The sequence below is a fragment of the Lissotriton vulgaris genome, chromosome 10, assembly GCF_964263255.1.
Source record: "Lissotriton vulgaris chromosome 10, aLisVul1.2, whole genome shotgun sequence".
In the NCBI taxonomy this organism is placed as follows: Eukaryota; Metazoa; Chordata; class Amphibia; order Caudata; family Salamandridae; genus Lissotriton; species Lissotriton vulgaris.
In genome coordinates, this window is record NC_141698.1 from 132,848,628 (window position 1) to 132,868,604 (window position 19,977).

Genomic DNA, 19,977 nt, shown 5'->3' on the forward strand with positions numbered 1-19,977 from the left:
AATCTGCAAAGCAGCCACTTGGAAGTCGGTTCATACCTTTGCTAAGCATTACTGTCTGGACACTGATGCCAGGGCAGATGCTCATTTTGGACAGGCTTCGCTGCGGAATTTGTTCGCACAATAGTGGTGTTAATTTCTTTCTCCACCGCCGCTTTGGTGTGGGGATGGGCTTGCCATTCTATTCACTAGATTATGACTATACACAGAGATCCCCTACTACAGAAGGAAAAGTTTATGTCCTGTAACTCCAGTTCTGTAGTAGGGGTATCTCTGTTATAGTCATAAGCGCCCACCCTCCTCCCCGGTGGAGATATTTCTTCATGTAAGGAATGCTACAGGTCTGGCGTGCTACGCCTTCAAAAAGAACTGAAAGTTAGAGGGACCTGCTATGCATTCTGGGATACTGGGAGAAAGTTCTGGAAAGTTCTCTTAAAGGCACAATATCCTATTTAAGCCACATAATGGCAGCCTATGGGGCTTGTCTGTCCATGCCTTCCTCTCTATCATTCCAGAGTCTTTTACTGGTGGAGGCAAGTTTCTCTATGGTAGAAACTGGGCAGGTGTTGTGTGTGGTGGTGTTTGGTGGAATTTCTAGTTGAAGCACTGGACAGTGTAGCCTGTGGATATAGGCTGCATTATTTGTCTTTAAATTCTCTCTTAAGTGTCTTTGCAGTTTCTGCATGATTTGACAACTTGAAAGATTATTTTTGATTGCCGGGGTCCACGCACATGGGCGGGACTATTCACTAGATTATGACTATAACAGAGGTACCCCTACTACAGAACTGGAGTTACAGGACAGAAACTACTCCTGACAGGACTTTCCTGTCCTTCAACATGCCTCCACCATCTATTCCCCCCCCCCCCTACTGTTTCTCACTCATTTACTGATCTGTCCGGAACAGTCTATATGTTTACAGTTATGGATCATGTGATATGATTAGGTTTTAAGAACACTCTGCTAATAGCATACTTACTATTTCAGACTCAACCCAAAGTGACTTTTTTCTTGTCCTAGCCCAGTCTTGCGTATACTAGGTTGGCTTAGAACTCTGTTACATCACTGAGAAGGGAGATTTTCGAGACAGAAGCATAATACATTAGCCATTACATAAGCAGGATCACCTACCCTCTTTCAAATGAATTGGTACTTTTGGCAATGGTGTTGCCATTCTGAGCTTTTGGAGTCCGTTTTGCATTCTGTATCCTTTTTTTCTTTTCTGTTCGCCATCAGCACTATTGTTTATAAATCTGTCACCAGCGACACATCCATGCCCTACCTTCCAACACTCAACCTACCTTCCAACCCCCTCTATTGACACATCCCAAGAAATATTCATTTAAGTGAACCTCTACAGAACTCACTGCAATATTTTGGTAGTCTTAGTGCAAATCCAATAATTTTGTGAAGAGCCTCCGAGTACCCTCCCCTGCATTTTACTGAATGCCTCAAACGTATTGATTCAAACTCCATCCGAACATTGACATTTGTTTCTTTGTTTTTAGGCTGCCAAAGTGGCGTCCATGTTAAAAAAAATTCTTGGAAATCACAAAGAGAGTACCATGCTGCAGATGTTTATTCTACAGCACCTACACATTGCTAAGCACATTTTTAATTTATTTTTTTTGAATAACGAAATATTCATAAATGTCAATGATGTTGTTATGCTCTTCTCGTCAGTGGAGTGTGGAGGAAGCGGTTTTTATTCCTGCATTGGAGTCTGTCCCTGCACAATGTTGAAAGTACAGGAATCTCAGTCTTGTAGCGGTATCCTCTACACAATGTGCAGCAGTTGGTGTTCTTTGTAATGAAGTCCACCTTTAAAACTGTATTTAAAGCAGATGAAGCTTTTACCGACGGTAGAAAATAGGCTTCGCTAGCAATCTGCGATACATTTGAATTATTTGGTTTGAACTAAATGTACTTCTGACCTAATGGTATTCAAAGCAGTTAGTGAGTGAACAGTCATAATGGGCATCTAGTCGTTAACCCCTTCGCTGCGGATGACAAAGCCAGCTCGTCATGGGCGTTACCTGCGCTGCGCGGATGACGAGCTGGCTTTGTCACGAACCGCGCGATTTTCAAAAGTCAGTGCACAGCGGGAAAACCCGTAGCGCGCATGCGGTTAAAGACTAGGCAGGTTTGATTAGTATTCTAGTTAAGGTTAGGATGAAAGTTAGGTTTAAAGTTCAGGTGAAAAAGTCAGGGTTAGGGTGAAGTAGAGTTGATATTAGTTTTGGCATGTGGGTTAGAATTAGTTTAGGCTGATGACTAAATGGAATCTTGTCATAAGGACTGACATTCAGATTGCATGCAGTGTATAGCATATAAATATTAATGGGCTAATGTTTTGTTTTTTTAAAGTCAACATGTGAACGAATATTAATGATACAACGCCAAAAGATAATGTCCCAGCGGGTATTATACAGCCATGTCTTACGGTGCACAAAAAGTGGCAAGGATGCAAGCATGTATTAGTAGCATATTTGTAGACTGCAAGCCTACCTGGGGAGCAACAGAACTCTAACATTACCCAGAAGAGTGGGTGCTGTTCAACAACCAGTCAGACCTTATACAAATGACGTGTGTGTGTATGTATGTATGTATATATATATCAAAGAATAAATCTCCATTCATTAGCGACAAGGTGTGGAGACAATAGTCATTTACAAATGAGGTATCTTAAGTGAGCTTTAACCATTGTGTGTGTATTTAGGCATGTGTCTGGAAATGTCCGGGTCCACCGCTCATGGCAGAGCTTTGTCCCTAGACAGTAGCGTAGAAGCAGTAGTAAACCCAGGACTGGTACATGTACTTGCAACCATTGGGGAACCCCATTAATCAGCTAATGTATTTCTTAGGCTGAACAGAACAAATTGGCATCCTACTTAAAAATTTGCACAGGCCCGAGTAATAACTGATCCATGGTTTCCAGTTATCCGCATCGAAACCTATGAACTTATCCTTCTCCTGTACGAAAGCTAATCCTTGTCTTGAATAACCAACATGACAAACAAAGACACTTAATGCACCATCCTTGTACCTAGTAGCATGTTGCAGGAGACTGAGAAGAATGCTTCTTGTGGTGTTTGTTCCTTCAGATGTTAATTTTCCGTTGCTTTTGAAGGACTGTAATGTCTGCTTACTCAAAACCGGTCACCTCATTTGGTACCGCATGTGCAGTTAATTGAAAAAAGGGTTTTGTTCTTAGTGCTGTGTTCACCAGTCCTGATTCCGTAGAAAGGTTCTCCTTAACAAATGCCCCAAGTCTGATTTTAAGGCCAAATGGTAGGGCCAATTCACATCTAACATATTGAGTCTTGGGACAAAGCCTGGTCCCTTTTCTAAGACTTGCATGTCCATGGTACTAAGTTGATGGTTGCTGTAGTTAACCACTAGATTGAGGTATTGCACGTGCCTGGTTTACTGTTCTCCGCCCCTGCTCCTGATCACCATTTGGTGTTGGTCTAATCATTGGTCCATGGGGATGTTGTCCTTTAGTTTTTGTCTCACCCTAAATCCCCCCACCCACGTCCACTGACCCTGCCTAATAAAAGATCGTCTTTTGGATTGGGAACAGTACCTCAGGGTAAAGTGATAGGGGTTTGGACAAAAACCAAATGGGAATGTGGGTTGGGGAATTGTAGTTTGAGAGTATGTTGATAGCCCCTCTCTCACTACTGTCACTGCTACTACTAAGTTTATTTGAACTAAATGTCCAATTTTGTGGTGTTGGTCTCCTCCTCATTCATTCTTAGACTTCGTCTGATTCTCTCTTTTGGTATAATATTCAACAGTAGCATATGGGTTCATCCTTCTATAGTTTTGTCATCCTTGATTGGTTAAGGAATGCCATTTTCTGGGTATATCTTGATTAATCTAATCTAACCATTTGTGTAGACTGTGATGTGCTTAAGAGTTTTCAAGTTGTTTTTGCTGGTCTGGAGTTTTAAAAGCATCTTGTCCGATAGAAGTTTTGCTGTGTTTATTATCAGTGCCAGCCAGTCTCTTCTGCCCTTCCATGCTATGTTTAGCCATTCTATTAGAAAGATCAGGAAGTCAATGAAAATCCTGAGTTCGTTGTCAAAAATAAGACCTCATGTTGCCACTTTTGCCAGTAAGTATTCTGTGAAAATTGCTCCATATAAGACTTTTTTGATCTGGTTCCTTGTGAGAGTGGTCACTGATTCCCGGTCATCTAATTGGGACAAGGATTGTGGTATATTAATGTCCCCTAATAGTGAGGATGCAGTTAAAATGTTATTGTAGGAAGCTAGCTATTTGTGTGATGTATCAATAATCTGATACACCATGTAAAGAGTCCAGGGTTTCCCTTATAAGTGGGCATTGGCTTGCTTTCGATCCCAAAGTTCTCTGTTGGGGTGTAGTGTGGTCAAGCAGCCTTAGGTTTAACACATAGGAGTGCAAGACCTCTACAAATACACACAATAGTCAATAAATAAGACACACAACTCAAAAAGGTCCACACCAATTTATGAACATAGCAAGTATGTTTATTTATGTTTATATGTTCAAAAGGTGGACATTGTGCTATAGAAAGAAGAACAGATTCTGCAAACAGGTATAGTACAGTGACTTATGGGATCAATCTCCGGGAGTTAAGGTGAGTGGTGGACAAGGTCCAAGGCATCATCAACAGTACACCACCAGCGGCATGAGGGCGGCTAGTTGCAGGGTGCAAAACAGTATCGGAGCCCAGTGTTACTCCATGTAGATCGGTTTCTGCAAAAAGAGTCTGCAGACTCTGGGTAGGAAACTAGTAGGGCTGAACCAACAGGGGGACTCAGGCCTCATGAGGCTCTGGGATGGGGTGGGGAGCACCTTTGGTCCTCTTCTACACAGCCCAGGGGCGGCAGTTGCAGAGGTGTCCTTAGGTGTCTATTTTTCTTTACCGGAGCAGTCCTGGTAACCTGCGTGCAGAGGATGCAGGCGATGAGGGAAGGTCCATGCGGGTGAAACCATGATGGACTTGGACTCAAGAGGGCTGGGGGATCTTGTTAACCGCATTAGACCACTGGTTTGGAATGACAGGTGCAGTGGTCACTTCAGGTGTCTAGTTTGGCGGTCTTGAGGCCTCTGTGTCGCTTCTTTTGGAGTTGCTGCAAGATGCAGGGAACAGGTCTGCTGTTCCACAGGAGGTCTTGGTTCTTTATCGAAGGCAACTATCAATAGGAGCACAGAGGGAATCATACAGGGTCGCCCTCCACTCAGAAATAGATACACAACAAAAGACCCTGTTGAATGGACGTCCACATATGTCAGTTACTCGGAAATAGACCAGCCTGACTGTACTGATAACTATTCCAATCCCTTAAAATTTGTGAGTAACTGACATATGTGGACGTCCATTCAACAGGGTCTTTTGTTTATCTCTTTATCGAAGGCAGACATTCCTCCCAAGTACAGGATCAGCTGCTGCAAGAAAAGTCAACTTTGTGCAGTTTTCAATGTGGGGTGCAGACTCTCCGGCGGGGCTGATACCAGGTCAGCTGCTTCTTCTCTCCTCTCTTTGTAGGTCATTAGAATCTGCTCTTCTGGTGGCAGTGGCTCCCCTAAATACTCAATTTAGGGATTTTTAGGGGAGTTTAGGGTAGTAGCCAATGGGCTACTGTCCTTCGGGGTCACTATGCTCCCTATATGACCACTTCCTGTAGTAATTGAGCATAGCCCTGTTCCAGAATGCCTAAGTATGCCACCACAAAGATGGCTACTTTGGAAGAATCATATCCACCTCAGTTTAGCTCATCTAATGGGTGGTGCTAGCCTGGTGGGTCGCTAGCTAATTATCCCGTCTGTCCAGGTGCCAATGGAGTTCTGGACAGAGCGGGGTTGTTTCCTCTCTTGTGATGGAGCCAGATTCCCATTTCAAAGGCAGCAGCTCTTTGAAGCTTCCCGGCCTAGGTAGGCTAATCAGCATATCATTCTGTGGGAGAGGGTCTGACACCCTCTTCACGGACATGCTTTTGTTTTGCGCCTCCTGAGAGCACAAGGAACTCACCCTAGGAGGTTAGAACAGCATCTTGCGTGGCAGGCTTGCAGAGAGCAGTCAGGAGCCACACCAGAGGCTGGTATTTTTTTAGGGGGCACCTCTAAGGTGCCCTCTGGGTGCATGTATTGATATATCCAACACTGGAATCGGTGTACCATTTACTAGGGACTTGCAGAGAGTGCTAACGGTTTTGCCAATTGGATATACTATTGTACAGTTTTGGGAAAGAACTGTTGACCTGGTAGCAGGAATCCAGTGCACTTTCAGTCGGAATCGCATCATCTACCAAGCAAAAAGTGGCGGTGAACATATCAAAAAGGGGCACTTACCTACACCGATTGAGGGTGCACAATCAGTACAGCAAGGCCACTCTGGAAGTGGGTCTCTGCAGTGTTGACGTCCCTCGACAGCTGCTCCTTGTAGTGTGGTACAAATGGGATGATGGACGGAGTGTTTGAGCAAATCAAACACTCACCCCCAGTCAACTGATCTGGGTTTAATCCATCGCCAATCTTTAGCTCACTCCGCCACCCCAGTTCAGACATGGCCATATGCACATCAATCTGACCCTGTGCCTCATGGGAGCAGTCCAGCCCGAACTGCCAAGCCATGTCTTCGCTGGACCAAAAACAAGCATCCTGGGACCGGTTTCGGGTTCATAACCCTCATCAGCCAGGCTATCTTGAATCCAGTGGCAAAGTGAGCAAGGGACTCACGTCTGAGCATACCCTGCCAACTTAGGGCGAACAAAGCGATACAAAGCCCCTTTAGTGTGGTGGCAGTCTGGATTGGGCTCTCACTGGCTTTGTTTGGTGCAAGGGGTCCGGTGTGCCGTGTATTGGCCCTGTGCTTCTCCGGCTGGTCTTGGTGTCCTCTCACTTGGTGAGGGGACAGAGCTGACCATCAGTAGCACAGGATCTCCTTCCTGGGCAGCTGCTACGTCGGACTGGCCGGGGAGCAGCAACTTGATAAGCCAGACTTTGTTTTTTGGGGGCCTGTGGATTGCAGGGGAGTAGCACCTCTACTCCAAGGGAGATTACTGGCAATTTGCGAAGGGCTTGCAGTCTCCCAGGTTTCTTGGTCCGCTGCAAGACAAGTCACTAGTCATGATTGTCGAGTCTGGTGCAGGCAGGCAGGGTTTGGCATCCAAAGTCCACAGCAGTCTTCCGTTCTCATTTTTCTCACGGCTCTTCTTTGTTGTCTTCTCGATCCGTCAAATCTGAGTTCCAGGTGTCGGGGTGCCACCAAAAAGCTCAATTTAAGGGCAGGGGAGTGAAAAGTAGTAGCCAATGGGCTACCTACCTTTAGGGTATCTACAGCCTCTATATGACCTCTTCCTGTGGGAAGTGGTCATAACCCTGACCCAGAGAATTTAGTTCCACTAAAACTAAGATAGTGGAATTTTAAAAGTCATGTCCCCATCCGGTAGCCAACCCTAAAGGTGGAACTAGCCTGAGAGGAGGACACGCTTCCTGACCAGATAATATTTCCGCTGTCCTTGTGCCAAATAGGCCCGGGCAGGGGGTGGCATTTCCCCTGTCTAGGGAAGCCTTTGGGTGCATATCAAAGGCGGCAGAGAGCTTAGAAGCCTCCTCCCTTGATAAGCTGATAACTTGGCCATTCTGATTGGTGGAGGTGACACCACCTCCGGCCAGAGCAGGCATTGTTTCTGCCCTCAGATTGTGAGCTCTTACCTGCAGGGGTTCAGAAACCTGTCTGTGGTGGCAGGCTGGTCTACACCAGTCAGCCAGCACACTAGTAGTCGGTAGGTTTTCAGGGGGCACCTATGAGGTGCCCTCTGGGTGGGTGTATTACTAAATCTATCACTGGAATCAGTGTTGGTTTATTAATACAAGATGTTTGATACCAAGCTTCTCTAGTTTCAGTGAAGCTATCATTTAGCTGGGGACCTCGTCAATACCAGTGTCCAGTACATGTACTCAAAATGGCTTCCCTGTACGCTTGTAATATCTAAGAATCAACTTAGCCATCACAAGAGCCTATCTGTCCACACATGTAGTATAGTGCACTCTGCCTTAGGGCCCCTCACAGAATTGACTTCCAAGAAAATTCCAAAGAAGGTAAAGTAGAGAGTGAGCTTTCAAAAAGCTTTCAACACTCTGAAGGAAGCAATGTACTTAGCACCCATTCTGAAAGCTCCAGATTATTCTAAGTGTAGGAGAGTAGGGTCTGCTTCCTATCGTTAGCCCCACTTTTTGCTGTGTTTCACTGGTTTTTCGACTTTAATCTGGCTGTGGCCCTGCTACTAAGGACCACAGCCTAGCTGTTCTCTCTCTAAATTGATACCATGTACTTTAGGTACATACCAGATTGGTTACTGAGTTACCTTGTGAGCCCCTAGTATATGGTACCTTGGGTACCAAGGGCATAGGTACCCCAGTGGCCTACCAGGAACTGAAGCATGTATTATGCCGCCCCCGGGAAGCCTTCCAAAATGGCACAACAGGTCTGCACTTGCAGCCTGGGTAAGGTGGCGTAAGCTAGGACTAGTTGGAGTACAACCAAGCCGGACCCACCCGAGTTGCTGTTTCACTGGGGGCACGCTCACCTGACTCACCGGACAATCTGAGCGGCGGCGGCGCCTGTTGGGGGTGCGCTCGACTGGTCGCGCTGCGAGCGGTGCCGTGCCCGCTTTCCCGACGTCTCTGCGCGGCACTCCTTCGCCGCGTCATTTGCCGGCGCCCTGAGGCGCATAAATTGGCAGGGCGCCTCCCGCAGCGCGGGACTAGTTGAAGGACAACCAAGCCGGACCCACCCGAGTTGCAGGTTCACTGGGGGCACGCTCACCTGACTCACCGGACTCTCTCTGAGCGGCAGCAGTGCCTGTTGGGGGTGTGCTCGACTGGTCACACTACGAGCAGTACCAGACCCGCTTTCCCGGCATCCCTACGCGGCGCTCCTTCGCCGCGTCTTTCACCGGCGCCCGGAGGCGCATAGATTGGCAGGGCGCCTCCCGTAGCGCGGGACTGGTTGGAGGGCGGCCAGGTCGGACCCACCCGAGTTGCAGGTTCACTGGGGGCACGCTCACCTGACTCACCGGACTATCTCTGAGCGGCGGCGGCGCCTGTTGGGGGTGCGCTCGACTGGTCGCGCTGCGAGCGGTGCCGTGCCCGCTTTCCCGGCATCCCTGCGCGGCACTCCTTCGCCGCGTCATTTGCCGGCGCCCTGAGGCGCATGGATCGGCGGGGCGCCTCCCGCGGCTCGGAACTAGTTGGAGGACGGCCAAGCCGGACCCACCCGAGTTGCAGGTTCACTGGGGGCACGCTCACCTGACTCACCGAACTCTCAGCGGCAGCAGCGCCTGTTGGGGGTGCGCTCGATTGGTCACTATACGAGCAGTGCCGGATCCGCTTTCCCGTCGTCCCTGCGCGGCGCTCCTTCGCCGCTTCATTCACCAGTGCCCGGAGGCGCATAAATTGGCAGGGCGCCTCCCGCAGCGCGGGACTAGTTGAAGGACAACGAAGCCGGACCCACCCGAGTTGCAGGTTCACTGGGGGCACGCTCACCTGACTCACCGGACTCTCTCTGAGCGGCAGCAGTGCCTGTTGGGGGTGTGCTCGACTGGTCACACTACGAGCAGTACCAGACCCGCTTTCCCGGCATCCCTACGCGGCGCTCCTTCGCCGCGTCTTTCACCGGCGCCCGGAGGCGCATAGATTGGCAGGGCGCCTCCCGTAGCGCGGGACTGGTTGGAGGGTGGCCAGGTCGGACCCACCCGAGTTGCAGGTTCACTGGGGGCACGCTCACCTGACTCACCGGACTATCTCTGAGCGGCGGCGGCGCCTGTTGGGGGTGCGCTCGACTGGTCACACTACGAGCAGTACCGGACCCGCTTTCCCTGCATCCCTACTCGGTGCTCCTTCGCCGCGTCATTCACCAGCGCCCGGAGACGCATAAATTAGGGCGCCTCCTGCAGCGCGGGACGCACGCGGGCCAAGGGCGGGCCCGTCCACGCCCGTCGTAGCTCGGAGGAGGTTGGGCTGGGCCACCCCCTTTTTATTGCCCATTCTAGACTCCAGAGGGACTCGGTTAGTGACGTTGACTGTTTAACTCAGTTTCTCTTGCTAAGTTGTGGATTTCTGGATTTTTGACCCTCATCCCATTGGTGGAGTCTTGTGATCGACAGCTTAAAATGAGCAAGACAAACTTTAAGGGGTTTGGGGGGCCCGGGGTAGTCGGCACACTAGATGCTTTTTTGGTTAGAGCGGAATCTGTTTTATTGCATGAGATCGAGCTCACCCACAAGAGGCTGTCCCTTGAGCCCCGTAGAGTCTCTATGGGAGTCCCTGCATCCTGCTCCCAATCTACTCTGTCAAATTCCGCTGACCTGTTGTCACAACCTGTTTCTGGCTCCTCTGTGACACCTGTTCTGGCTTCTTCCCCTCCCAGTTATAGACCCACTAAACTCTAAGTCACCTGCGAAAGCACTTACTCGCCAGTAGCGCCACCTACAGTCAAGCAAGGGAGGGGTCGAGCCCACTGTTTCCACTAAGAAAAGAAAGGCAGGGGGCATTCCACTCACCGTACATCAGGCAAGCAAAGTGGCTAAAACCAGAGGGGCTACACGGGGTAAGAAAGGGGGCTCTATTGAGGGCAGCATCACAAAGACTCCCAACATTGTAAAAAGTTGTCCGCAGGTTAGTCTTAACCAGCTGTCTAGTGATGCGGAGGATAGGCTTATTGCAAGATTTGAGGCCAAATTACTGGTGGTATTTGAATCCTTAGCCTTGCAACTTGAAGCCATTCCTCAAAGACTGATTAACATCGAGCACCAATTAACTCAGCCAGCACATAGTCTAGCTAATGGTACGTATAGTGATGCAGCTGTATCTAACGGTAAGGTCGTGCCTGCCCCTATCCAGACTCCCCCTCCCCCCTCTGAGACCTGTGTGGCTGTCTAAAGTTCCTTTCCCGCTCTACCAGCGGAGGTGGAGCGACCATTGACCTCTGGTAGGTCGCTCCCCCTCCGCTGCAGCGCCAGCAACGCTAGTGCCAGCCTTGTGCTCCTCTGCTGCCTCCACCCGCTCCTGGTGCCTCGCACTCGATCTCCGTCCCTGCCGCTTCCTGCTACCGTGTGCCTGTGCCCCTTCCATTTCCTTCTGTACCCTGTGTGCCTGTGCCTCCACCCATTCAGCCTTCTGTTCCCTGTATGCCTGGGCCCCCGCCCGCTTCCTTTCTGTAATCTGTGTGCCTGAGTTCCTCCCTTAGTTCTGCCGCCGTTCTGCCCGCCGATTTTTCTGCCGCTGCCCCCCCTGCGGCCCGCCCCCCCTGCCTATTCGCTGTCCAGTCTTCCCGCCTCCCAGCTGACCCCACCTTCCCCTCATAAGGCGGCCGCGCCGCTGGCGCGCCTAAGGCAAGCCCGTCTGCGCCCGTCCGCGCCTGGACAGCGCCCAACACCATTGACAAAGCCCAACTCCACTACGACGCCAACTCCCTCATCCCTCTCAGCCACGGACGGACCACCAACTGCTACAAGGCCACCCCCAAGCGCACCCACGGCGCATTCACCTGCCGGAACTGCAACTTCACCTGCACCAACGACGCCAAGGCACCCACTACAACGGAACCCAACCGACTGCGATGCATCCTGCTCAACACCCGCTTCACACGCAAGCACGCCGTCGAGCTCTGGGACCTACTCACCACCACATCACCTGACGTCGCCTTCCTGACCGAGACCTGGATGAATGAAGCCTCCGCCCCAGACATCGCAGTGGTCATCCGCGACGGATACAAAATTTTCCGCAGAGATCGCACCAACGGAGTCGGAGGAGGAATTGCTATCATCCACTAGAACACCTTCAAGGTCTCCACTAACACCAACCACACCCTCACCACCGCCGAACACATGCACTTCAAGATCCACACGGATCCCAAGACCACCCTCAGAGGCACCCTTGTCTACAGACTACCCGACCCACGTCCCCAATTCTGCAACTCCATTGCCGACTTCATCAGCTCTCATTCACTGACCTCCACCAACTACATCCTGCTCGGTGACCTAAACTACCACCTGGAGAACAACAACGACCGCAACTCCTCCACCCTGATCGACAACCTCGCCACCCTCGGAATGAAACAGATCGTCACCACCCCGACCCACATCGCCGGCCACACGCTCGATGCCATCTTCTCCTCCAGCCCCCACGTTGCCTTCAGCTTCGCTTCCGGGCTCACATGGACCGACCACCACTGCGTCCACTTCACCTTCTAGAAACCCATCACCCACCACCGCACCCCACAGATCCCCCGCGGACGCTGGGGCAAAGTCACCAAAGAACTACTAGAAACACACCTCACGCGAAACCCACCGAGCTGCCCCACCGACCCCGATGAAGGAGCCCGCACCATTAGACTCTGGATGGAAGACTGCACCAACACCGTAGCACCACTGAGACAACCCACTGACAGAGACACCAGCCAGAGAGCTAGCTGGTTCACCCCGGACCTCCTGGCATCCAAACGCACCAGCTGAAAACTCAAACACCTGGCTCTGTGAGAGAACGTCCACCAACCGCGCAGCACACAAAGATGCCAACCGCAACCATCACCACCTCTTCAGGACCACCAAAAGAGCCTCGTTCAAAGACCGCCTCGACAACGCCCACAACAGCAAAGACCTCTTCAACATCATGAAAGAACTCTCCAAACCCAGCTCCTGCACCAACGACATCCCACCGTCGCAAGCCCTGTGCGACACCCTCGCCGCCTTCTTCCACAGCAAGATCACCGACCTCCACAAAAGCTTCAACCCCCAACGGCACCCCACGGACCTCGCTGCGTCAAACACCCCGAACCACGACCCTCTGACCACATGGACCAACGTGAGCACCGAAGACATAATCAAGACCATGAACACCGTCCACTCAGGCTCCCCGTCCGACCCCCTACCTCACCACATCACCAACAAAGCTGACCGCCTCATCGCACCCCACCTACACAACATCATCAACCTCTCCTTCAGAACCGCCACCTTCCCCGAGAGCTGGAAACACGCTGAGATCAACGCCCTACTAAAGAAACCCTTCCGGCCAATCTCCCTGCTTCCATTCCCAGCGAAAGTCATCGTCAACACCCAGCTCACCCGCTACCTAGAAGACAACAGCATCCTGGACCCCTCCCAGTCAGGCTTCCGCAGCAACCACAGCACCAAGACCGCCCTCATCGCCGCCACAGATGACATCCGAATTCTACTCGACAAACGGCGCGACAGCAGCCCTCATCCTCCTGGACCTCTCCGCCTCCTTCGACACCGTCTGTCACCACACACTACGCACACGCCTCTACGACGCAGGGATCCGAGACAGGGCCCTGGACTGGACCACCTCCTTCCTCACTGACAGAACCCAGAGAGTCCGCCTCCCCCCGTTCCATTCCATAACCACCAAAACCATCTGCGGCGTCCCGCAGGGATCCTCACTCAGCCCGACGCTGTTCAACGTCTACATGGCTCCCCTCGCCCACATCGCCAGACTACACAACCTCAACATACTCTCCTACGCCGACGACACCCAGCTGATCTTCTCCCTCACCAAGGACCCCCTCATCGCCAAATCCAACTTGCACCAGGGTATGAAAGCTGCCGCCGATTGGATGGAGGCAAGCAGGCTGAAACTGAACGCGGACAAGACTGAGCTCCTCATCCTTGGGACCCACCCCTCCGCATGGGATGACTCCTGGTGGCCAACATCACTGGGAACCCCCCCAGCACCTACAAACCACGTACGCAATCTAGGGGTCATCCTCGATTCCAAGCTCAGAATGTCCCACCAAGTCAACGCAGTCTCCTCCTCCGGCTTCCACACCCTTTGCATGCTCCGCAAGATCTACAGGTGGATCGTGACGGCCACACGGAAAACCTTCACCCACGCCCTAGTCAGCAGCCGACTCGACTATGGAAAAGCCCTCTACGCCGGAGCCCCGTCCAAACTCATCAACAGACTCCAAAGAATCCAGAACGCCTCTGCACGCCTGATTCTAGACGTCCCATGCCGAGACCACATCACCCCCCACCTGAGAGACCTGCACTGGCTCCCCGTCGACAAAAGAATCACATTCAAACTCATGATCCACGCACACAAGGCACTCCACAACTCTTGCCCAGCCTACCTCAACGACAGACTCTCCTTCTACACACCCAACAGGAAACTCCGCTCCGCCGACCTGTCCCTGGCCGCCATCCCACGCATCCACAGAACCACCTCCGGGGGCAGGTCCTTCTCCCACCGCGCCGCCAAGACATGGAACTCCCTCTCTCTCTCTTCCTACGACAGACCGCAGACCTCTCGGCCTTCAGAAGACTGCTCAAGACCTGGCTCTTCAACCACTAACTGCAGCTCCCCCCCCCCCCCACCCCCCTCCCCCAGCGCCTTGAGACCCTAGCAGGTAAGTAGAGCGCTTTACAAATCCCTGATTGATTGATTGATACCTCTGAGATCTAGTAATGTACCAGCCATAGCTCAGGCTAGGTTAGATCGAACAGGGGTTCTTTGTGTGAGGTTGGTGCAGGGTATGGGGTCGGAGCCTACCCGGACAGATAGTCTAAATCTGCCCCCGGAGGCTACACCTTATACCATTATACTCACAAATGTACCCCCCTAGAACCTGGGTATGTAGAGAATTGGGTCTCGCTTAGGAACAAGGCCCTTCACCACATAAATGCCAAAACTGGGTTGGGGGTCCATCTTTTTAGGGGTTTCTAAATGGCACGCAGAGTCCCTTGGATTGGCAAATCCACGAAAGCTAGCAATGGAGACTGCGTGGTGGTAAACTTTGGCACCCCCTTACCTCCCCGGGAGGTGGGTGGGGTACGGATCAAGGGCAAATTACATATACCAAACACTAAGGATAAGGTCCCAGCACCTAGCATGTTGCACCCAGCCCTAGGAACCCCAAGTGTTAATCGAGTATCTACTGTACCCAGTTCTGAAATAAAGTTTATCTCATGGAATATTGCGGGACTAGCTAGTAAAGTTGTATCTACTGATTGGTCCGCTTTCATTGAGAATTATGATATAATATGTTTTCAAGAGACATGGGCAGTGGATAGGTTCTTTTGTGAGGGATACATTAACATATCTAAACCAGCAGTTCAGGGTGCACGGGGCAGGCCGATGGGGGGCTTGACATTGTGGGTTAGACAAACACTGATTATTAGGATAGAGGAAATAGCCATAGATTCACAGGACATCCTCATTGTTAAGTTAAGACTGGGTAACTCCATGGAAATCCTGATTATTAATATTTACTCTAGGGGTCTTCCAGTTGGGAAGGCCTCAGATACAGTTGCCAATCTAGATGGCTTTTTATTAAAATACAGAGGTCACACGAACGTAGTTAAAGCCGGAGATTTTAACTGTACTTACGAACCGCTTGATTGTGAGGACATGAATTTTAGTAATGAGGAAGATGAGCAGTGGCTATTTCCGCGGTTGGAATTGCAGCCTATAAAAAAGTAGACCAGTGCAGCACTCCAACTGAAAGTACTCTGTTTGGAACACGTGCTGAGGGCAGCAAATGGTCGCACGGTATCAGATTGACGTGGGTCGTCAACCTACAATAGTGGGCTCCGTTCAAGTCGAATTGACTATTTTATCTTAAATAAGGAGTTCTGGTCCCACCTGTTAGATATGTTGGTAGATGTCTGACCCGAAAGCGACCATAACCCACTTTTAGTTAGCTTAGGGCTTCCAGGGTTTCAGCCTGTAGATGGGTTGTGCCCTCATGTGGATTTTGTCCAAGGTTACTTGTCCAATGATATGAGACGCCTCAATTGGGCAAAGGTAGTGCAAAATCAGGAAGCCTTGCCAGCTATGAGTAATTTAGTAGCAAATACCTTAGCGGTACTACAGACAGATGTGGTGGACGCAGATCAGAGTTGACCACACTCATGAGATCCTTTTTAATCAAATTAGAGGTCTTTTACAACTGTAAATAAGAAAGAACGCATACCACCCGCCCATAAGGTAGCGGTCTGGTATAATTCACTCAGCCCCTGCCAAGGATCTATAAGCCGAACGACAATCAGGAGCAAAGATAGGGTTGCCATAAATGAAAAAAGGAAGGAATACACGGCTGCCCAAAATCAGGCCAAAAGAGACTGGGACGAAGCCCATTGGGCAGATCTGCTTAGAGCCTGTTCCGGGAGAGACATGTCCGAATTCTGGCATCTGGTCAAGTGGGGGAGTGGTAACGTGTCCAGGGTGCCTACTGATAATGTGACACCGGATCAGTGAGTCCAACATTACAGTGGCCAGTTTGCAGGGGACTTGAATCCCCAGGTTATCTTTGTAATGCCATCTTTCCCACCCGCCCTCTGTATTACCAAGAGGGAGGTGGAACTTGCACTCCATCAGGTCCCTAAGGGTAGGGCTCCGGGACCTGACTGTATCCCTGCTGACTTGTTTCTCCAGGACCTGGACTCCTGGGCTATGTATATACAAACCCTAATGAATGCCATCGATAGAGGTGCAGAAATCCCACAAACCTGGGCTTGCGGGGTCATCCTTCCCATTTTTAAGAAAGGGGACCGTTCCAAACCACAAAACTACAGGCCTATAAGCCTGATTGATTGCATTCAGAAGGTAGTGGCCAGGGTAATTTTAGGAAGAATGCAGGCCTGGTTGGAGACCTTTCGTATTCTGTCTGATTTACAAGCCAGGTTTCGGCAGGGTATCAGCACTGTGGACCAGGTTCTAAGGTTTGTTCTTATATATTGGCGAACCGTCACTTTGGGTAAAGGCTCTTTATATGCTACCTTTGTGGACCTCAGATCCGCTTTTGACCTAGTTCCCCGCCCAAAGCTATGGGCAACACTTTCTAAACTGGGCATGGCCTTGGAAATATTGGCCTTTTAAATCAAACTACATACGGACAATTATGCCCAAGTAAGATGGGATAGGGCAGGTAATACCACAGCTAAGTTTCCGGTGGAGAAGGGAGTTAGGCAGGGCTGCGTACTAGCACCCCCCTTATTCTCTATTTATATAAATGGAGTTCTAGATTATTTTGATAACTATCCCACCGATGCCCCATGTTTAGCAGGAAAACGGATACCCCTCCTGATGTTCGCAGATGACACCCTGATTGTATCAAAAACTAGTCAGGGACTCCAACGTGCCCGTTTAAGATACAAGGCGTTCTGTGTGGACCACGACCTGGCTGTCAATGTAGACAAAACCAAGTTCATGGTCCTACAGAACAGTGGCAAATCCATTGGTCAGAATGCAGGAGGATATCTTAGAACAAGCAGAGATTTTTTCCTACTTGGGGGGTTACAATCGATATAAAACGTAGCTGGAAACCGCAGATAGATAGTTTGACTGTGAGGCATGCCCAACTTACCGGGGTTTTACTCAAGGAACAAAAGTGCTCATACACTAAGCCCGTAGCTCCTGTATTACAGATCTACAAACCAAAAATTAGTGCATCCATATTGTATGGTGTTGAGCTGTGGGGTTATGGGAACCTTGAACCCCTAGCGATGAGCCAAAACAAATTTTTACGGTCTGTTGTTGGGCTACCTCAATCTGCCCCCTTGGTTCCCTTATACTTGGATCTGGGGTGCTGCTCCATCAAAGGTGTTGCGTTATACAGGCTTGCAATATACTGGAGGAGACTTTGGGTAACACCAGAGCTGGTCAATGATGCATTGGCTCTGGTTGAAGTTAGGAAGGTAGATGTCAACAAGAAACTTCCATGGTTCAACTGTGTAAGGAACATTTTTTGTGAACTGGGGTTGAGTCATTTGTGGACCTTGCCTTCTGTAAGTTCCTTTCCGAGTAAAGCGGAATTAAAGGCAGCTTACTGGCATATGGTAAACCTTAGACGGTTTTCAGCCTCTACTGATTTGACTTTGACCATCACTTTTCTTGAGAATAAGCAAGAGCTCAATGTTGAACTTTATTGGGACATAATCACTTCTCCGCGCGATAGGAAATTGTTTCATCAGTTTAGAGTAGGCTCCTTACCAACTAAGGCCTTTATTTCAAGTTGGAGGCCAAATCCTGAGGAACTAACCAGCAGGTGCCCATATTGTCCAAACAAGGTTGAATCAATACCCCACATTTTCTTCGTGTGCCCGGCGTATAGTGCACCGAGGCGACGCTGGCTGAAACCAATCTGTCTAGCTTTGGGAATTAGAGACTATAGGGAAGTGTATAGAATACTGAAAAGTGCACTTGAGGGCCCAATTATGATAGCAACGGCCAAGTTCCTGGGCCAGGTGTGGGTGACTCGGTGGTCAGGGGGAAGGTTTAGGTAATTGTATTCCCTGTACATGTTTGTTCTATTACTTTTAATATTGTATGTTGACTCATATCTTCCTCTTGATGAACTGTTAATGAAATTGGAATATCGTTTTAATGAAATGAAATAAGAGTTGGAAAAATCATGATGTAAAGTACTGGCCGTATCATGGAAGTTTTTAGATTTAGATTTTACTGTATTATTTATTATTTTAATCTGATAGTGTTATGCCCCCGTACAACCAAGTCTGTTAATCCATGAGTTTGTAACGGTTTACCCAGTTTTTATCTGTGGACTCTGATAACTTTTGTGATTTTTTTTTTTTTTTTAATCTTTATTTTTATGTAATGGAAACAAGACAAAACAGCGGTGAACCCGCACATCATCCCTCACAGGGGGCATAATCAAAAGAAGTTAGGAATGGCGACCTGTAAGAGCAAGGTTACAAACGAACAGGCGGCAGGTCAGTGCCATCGGGCAATGGGGCAAAGCGGCAGGAGCATTGTGCTAAAAGTCCATCTGCGCGGAGTGTAGCTTAGGAAGTTGAGGTAATATAAATTTTGTGATCGATTGTGTCCCCTATCTTAGACCCCAACGACTCCGTGTACACGCTACAAGTACATGTATGTTCCCTCCACTTCAAGCTATGAAGACGCAAATACATTTGCGTCCAACGTTAACATGTCCTCTTTCAGATCCACCATGAATGGGTTAAATAGTCCGTTCCTAAATATGCCATGCCAACGTCTTTATGTAGTGTACTTTACACGTTTTTCAGCTCTGGCGAAGTAGGCCCTGAATTCTGCCATCGAGCCTTTTTCTGCCTTCTGACTCTGAATCTCAAACCTGGGCTTGCATCTGTACCCGTGACCTCTGCCTTACTCCCTGTGCGGCTAGCGGTGCTTGGCTCAGCCTGTTGCCTGCCAAGACTGTATTCAACCTTCGAATTATCTGCTCCACTCCTCGAAAATACATTCCTGTCTAGTAGTTTCACGTCAACATCCTCCCAGCTGCAGAGCAAAGGGCTCGGCCTCACTGTCTCTGTGCAAGTAATTCATAGCTCTGTTTCCATGGTAGGCCCATGCCCTCCCTCGCATCATCGCATCTCATGCAGACACGTAGACGCTCATACACGCACTCACAGTCAGTATAGAATAGCCTCTTGTCCGAGAGACCTTTTCCTTCCAGATAATACAGTTCCTTAAACATGAGATATTAGATACAATTTGGGATTAGGTTGATCTGACATCCAGACATCTGTCTCCACATGTAGGGCTAAATGTCAAGTCCCCCTTCACCCCTCAAGTTACACGTACATTACACGTCATACTGCTGCGCACGCATCTCTGCCATGAATTTCTGCTGACACTGCCGGATTCACTCATGGATCCGCCTACTTGTGACATCATGTTAAATGACGTTCTTGTTCACGCCTTCATGCACGCCTATTGTAACGCCTTTTTGTATTACGTACATGCACTCTTATCTCTCTTCTCAGCTGTTACGCCTCCTGCATATGCCTTTACTGTAATGCATTGACTATATATATGAATGCTTGTCAATAATGTATTGTCGCATACTTGCATATTCGCATATTACCATTGACTCTGTCAGTCTGTCCCTTCCCGAACCTGCGTGGTGACGGAACGGTATGCCACCTTGGCTTGAGCCAATATGCTAATCACCCAATTCCTTTTTA